This window comes from Triticum aestivum, chromosome 2A (assembly GCF_018294505.1).
Source record: "Triticum aestivum cultivar Chinese Spring chromosome 2A, IWGSC CS RefSeq v2.1, whole genome shotgun sequence".
Lineage (NCBI taxonomy): Eukaryota > Viridiplantae > Streptophyta > Magnoliopsida > Poales > Poaceae > Triticum > Triticum aestivum.
Genome location: NC_057797.1, coordinates 714,417,512 through 714,423,511, shown reverse-complemented (window position 1 = coordinate 714,423,511; position 6,000 = coordinate 714,417,512).

The window sequence follows — 6,000 nt, the reverse complement described above, 5'->3', positions numbered from 1 at the left end:
GGAGGATGTGCGGGTAGTCAGAAGGCACCGTCTGAGAGCATGGTGTTTTTTGACATCCTGCAATGGCCCCAATTTTGCATCACCAATTCAAGGCATGATCCCAGGTTGTTTGGGTTCTCGGCGTATCTTGCATTATCTGGAGTTTTCCCGGTGAGAAAACACCGATAAATGGCCTGACATGTCGCAACGTGTAAACTGTGCCCGAATAAACCTGACATGTACGCCTACCATGGGCATGTCCACCTACTTGAAAAGGTTGAGGTCATTTTAAGGATGTCGAAAATATACCATGTTGAACGGATGGTGTTCGGATAGGCAAAAAGGCTCCGTGTGAGAACACATTTTTTCTCAACATCCTTGAAATCACCTCAATTTTTGTACATGGCCTTCTATGACCAATTCAAGGCACCATACCCAGATATTTGGGTTTTCAAGAAGTTTTGTCTTTTCTGAAGTTTTCCCGGTGAAAAAAGGCTGATACATGGTCGAACGTGTCGCCACGTGCATAAGGTCTCGAAAGTCATTCAAATCAGGCATGTATGCCTAACATGTGCTGGCCCACCTACTTGCAAATATTGTGGTCAGTTATGAGATTTCCGAAAAAATTCATGTTCAACGAGAGGAGGAAGGCTTCGCCCTAGCCGCCTTGCGAGAAGGGAAAGAAAGAGTCGGTCTCACTGGTGAGTTGTTGCTTGTTCTTTTTTGTGATTTGTTGTGCCTTCTCAGAGAAGAAAAGATGAAAAATTATGAATTCTATATTTATATGTTTTTGCTAGTGCTCTTGTTCTTTTCATTTTCCCTGATTCTTTTCTGCATAATATATGCCATTGTAATACACACATGATTTTATTTGCATATTACTGGTACAATCATTGTGTCGGGAAATTAGAAAAAAAAATAATGGGTGGTTTTCTTGCCCGTGTGCCATGGAAGTCATGTTTTTATAAAGTAGGTTGCACTACAAAATGGAGGTTTTTGGTGACAGCCCACTTGCGTCACATAAAATCAATGTTCTCGATTTCTGGATGTCAGCCCACCAAAGCGCGGTCACAAAAAAAAATCTTGATAGTGCCATTTTTTCCGTCACATAAGATATAGTTAACGAACCCAATATCACTATTGTACCCTATGATAGATCTGGCCTGTCCATTTTCCAAAAGCTGGATCAGATTTTTTTTAATCAAATTTTGGTGATTTCAGTTGGTGCAAGTTCAACCCAGATTTACAGTTAAATGGACCAGTGCGAGCAGGGACCTCCTATCTGACGACAACTGGTACGCCAAATAGGGAAGAAACGCACACACGCTCCCATGCACACGTTTTAGACTGGCCCATGTGCGGGGTGGGACGCCTCTGTTTTTTTCATTTGTTTTTATTGGATTTTTTATGTTTTATAATAATTCTATATTTCAAACAAGTTACCAGTTTAAGAAAAATACAGAAAATAGTTTTAAGAAATCATAATATTCGTAAATTTAAAAAATAGTCCCTAAAATGAAAAAAATGTACGTCTACTCAAATTTTTTTGCCGATTAAAAAAATGTTCATGATTTTTAGAAAAATTAATTTGTTTCTAAATAATGTTCGTAATTTCGAAGAAAGTTAACGAATTTATAAAATATGTTGAATATTTATGAAAATATTCGTGAATTTCTAGAAAATGTTCGCAAACTAAAAGATGTTCACAATTTCATAAATTTTCAGGATTTAAATAAAGTATGAATTTAAAAAATATTCATGATCTCACAATTTTTTTTCATGAATTTGAATCATGTTCGCAAAATTCAGAAGAGAAAAACATGAAGAAATAAATATAAAGAATATGAAGAAGAAGAAGAAGAAGAAGAAGAAGAAAAGAAAAGAAAAAAGACCATTAAAAATAAAAATTCGAAAATAATGAATTCTTTAAAAAAGAATAGAAATAGAAAAAAAATAAACAACAAAAGAAAGAATAACCAGGAGAAAAAACAGAGAATAAGGAAAAACTGGAGTGAGAAAAACCAGACTGGGCCAGCCCATATGCTGGACAAGCGCGTGAGGATGAAGGCATGTTCTTCTGTTCTTGACTGCTTCGTTCCTTCCTCTGCTTCCTACCAAAAAACGGATGCACTTTCGTTCGTACTGAAAAACCTGATGACAAACCCATCGATTAAAAGGCACAAGAAAATCTGAACCTCCGTTATCAGCCCTTAAGTAATCACAGTGTAATTGCCCAAATTCCACTCACATGAACATATACCAAACACAAGCAGATTACAAGCGGAAGCAAAAGAAACATCAAATTCGCAGATACAGACACAACTGACGACACAAAGCAAACGCCCCAGCCCTTGCTGCAACAGTAATAACTAGTATAATATGACGACAGCAAACGAAACGAGCGAGAAACACGTCGAGAAATGGGATCAGCTATTTCACGTTCAGGATGACCAACCATCCGAGCGCAGCCACGGTGACCAGGGGCACGATCGACACCCACATGATCGTCTTCCCGACGGCACGCCGTCCGACCACGTCGCCGGACACCCAGAAGCCGGCCGACGCCTCGAAGAGCCCGAAGATGACCACGGCGACGAGGATGCCGTAGTACAGGTAGTGGGGCGCCTTGCCATGGTGGAGAAACAGACCTCTGGGCGGGCTGGAGATGATCAGGCAGAGTGCAGCCGCCGCTTCGACGACGCCGCACGAGATGAGAGCACCCGGCAGCTTCTCCGCCTCCTGGCACGCGTCGGAGATCATGGCACCGAGCTCGGTGACGCTGGCCATGGAATCCACCATTGTGTTGGTTCGTCGTCTGCACTGAGGTTTAAGCATCGAAATGTCTTGGAGGATTTATAGGGGATCCGTGCGGCCGTGCGGTGCGGCCGTCCCGCCGTGCGGCTACACACGACAAAGTGGAGTGACCGAGAGAAGCAAAATCATTTGTGAAACCCAATGTGGTACTAGTATACTAGTAGTACGAGGAGGCAGGTCCAGTGTAGAAACAGGGCTCGGTGCCACTCGAGCTTTTGTAGCATTCCTAGGGCTGCAGGTCCACTATGACGTGAAGGAGAAAAGGAAGGCGAAGTGGTTCAACATCTTGATGGCAGCAACCGACGGGAAGATGAACCTAGCTCGAAGAGAAGAAAACCAAGGTCGACGAGAGGAAGGTTCAGCTCGCGACCGCTTCGAAGGATACCAAGATGTTTCCCATGAGGATGGACGAGCTGGATGCCGATGCGCCGATGATCGTCCTCATGGTCCATGTTAGGATGTTAAAGCGCTTGGCGATCGTGTTAGGATTTTGACCATGCGCGCTCCAGAAGTTTTTTAAAAAAGATGGGTGTTCTACCATTTTTATTTTCAGCATTTATTTTATGTTCCTAGTCTCCTTCGTTCGCAGTGCAACGACGAGGGAGTTCCGTGCTTTTTGCATCAGATTAGCACAATCGCGCCTTCCACGTAAGTTGTACCAAAAAAGTGTTTGCGCGTTAACGTTCAACTCTTGCGTTCACGGCACATGCTTAGGGCATGTACAATGGTTGATAAAATAGTTTTATCTTAGGGCATGTACAATGGTTCTATCTTAGCAATGACACGTAGGATAAACGATGAGGTGGAGGAGAGAGAAATCATAAGAAAAGGCTTGTCTTCTCTTATTTAAGAGAAGACAAGAGATGATCTCTTAGCACAATTTGTCTCACCATGTTTCTAGGAATAGCTAGTTATTGAAGATAAGGCTTAGAGATGACCCATTGTACACACAATTTTTTGTCATTTCTAAATTACATGCAAGACTTAAGATAAGATTATCTTATCAACCATTGTACATGCCCTTAAGTTTTGCATGTAAATTAGATATGACAAAAAAACATGTCTACAATGGATCATCTCTTAGCCTTATCTTCAATAATTAGTTGTTCCTAAAAATATGGTGAGACAAATTGTGCTAAGAGATCATCCCTTGTCTCCTCTTAAATAAGATAAGACAAGCCTTCTCTTATGATTTCTCTCTCCTCCACCTCATCATTTATCTTATATGGCACTCTTAAGATAAAACCATTGTACATGCCCTTATATCCTTTATTCTGTCCGAACGAAACGCGTGTTTTGCCCTATATAAACGACGTGAAGAACGTCTGTCCTGCTATCTTGGGAAACAAATCCGGTCGATCGTCGGAGAACCAAAAACAGACGGGGAAATCTGACCCAAAACCTAGATACACTAGAAGAACGCCCGTGCGTTGCAACGGGGCCACATTAACTTTAAGAGTTCAATATTAATCATGTTAACAATACGTTTAATATTCTCATACATATCAAGTGACACTGGCGATCTTTTTTGTCAATTTAGCAACGGGCTCAGTTGCAACGGGCTCTTTATACATATCAGACAACTCGCTACTACTTAAACTACAACTATGACTACCAATATTTTTTTTTCAATTTAGCTCAGAAGACAGAAAGAACCAACTCAACATGTCAGAAGATTAACAGAAATTTTATTTGTATGGCATGAACATATAGCAGGAGCACCAACACATAGATCAGCAGAGAGCAGAGCACAGCATGCACACACTCGGGCCATCTATATCATACACACACAGCAACGCACACACACATCACGCTGGCATACACATACAAAAAAGTAGGCACACACGCATCATGCGCATTGGCCGGTGCGACGCACGCAGAGCAAGTACGTACGCACGGAGAGCAAGCTAGCAAGCACGCACGCGTCCAACCCCGCTGCTGCATGCGCTGGCAGAAGGTGAGACAGCAAGGGAGACTGCACATTGAAGCTGTCCATGCAAGGCTGGAGGTGCTGGGCCGGCGACGGCGGTGTCAGGACGGCGCTTGATTCGTTCCCGGTGGCGTGGAGCTTGGGACGGCAACGCGGCGATAGCTAGTGCTCGGGGATGGGGGTTTGGGGCGGGGGCAGTCGACCCGATGGCTGGCGAAGTTAACGGGCTCGGGCGGCTGGAAATTCGGCGGGTGGCGGCGGCACAGCGCGAGGATGGGACAGGCGGAAAACCTAGCGGGCGTTCAACTACCAATACCCACGCCTTTTTTTAGGGGAATTGTTTGTGAAAATAACGTGCAACGACGACTTAGCGAGTGGATCCCCTTAAAAAAGACATAGCGAGCAGATTCCCTTGAAACTGGTAGGAATGGATACGATTGATGACGTTGATAAATAGTGGTGAATGTTGGCCTAATTTACTATCATCATGCATGGAAACGAATCATTAAGAAAAAGAATACTTCATATTACTACACTCATAGAAAGCTTCCTAATCTCTGCTACCAAACAGTTTCTGTCCAAACAAGGAAGGAAAGTTATGGACGTGATTCGGAAGGAAACAAACGTTATGAAGATTAATTAATTTAGATTTGATCTTTAGAGATTGATTGTGATTGATTCTTTTACATAAAGACATTACTAAATAATTTGCGTCAGTATGAAAAGTTTTGATCCGTTCAGTTTTTTTCGTTGTGTGAGAGGGTGAAGTGAAAATAAACCGATAAAGTGGGGGAGGCAACGAAAAAAATCTACGACGGTTAACCTACGAAAAAAACCGAACAAAAGTGGTAGGCGAAAAAAAATCTGAAAGCGAGACTACCAACTGCTCTATTAGAAATAGAGATGTGATAGTAGTAGTGGTATCTTTTTAATGGAGCCGGATCCCCTGACGTACGGCCACCTGACGTTGGGCCACTGACGTGTGTGTCCGGATCCACACGTCAGCGAGTGCGTCGTACGTCAGAGGGGCTGCGTCCCTTTTTAATCGTTCCCGAAACCGTAACCGTGACCGGAGTACCGAACCCAAACACATTGGTTTCCCGACGAGATTAACAGTTCTCCCCGTCGTCATCATCCTTCGTTAGCATACGCATTCTTTGGCGGGCGAAAAACTGAGCGGCAACGACAACGACAAAGTGCAGTCAAGTTTCTTAGTAGAACTAAAGTCTTTTTCTTTTGGATTCACTATTTTTCGGTCGCTTGATTTCTCAGTCCAT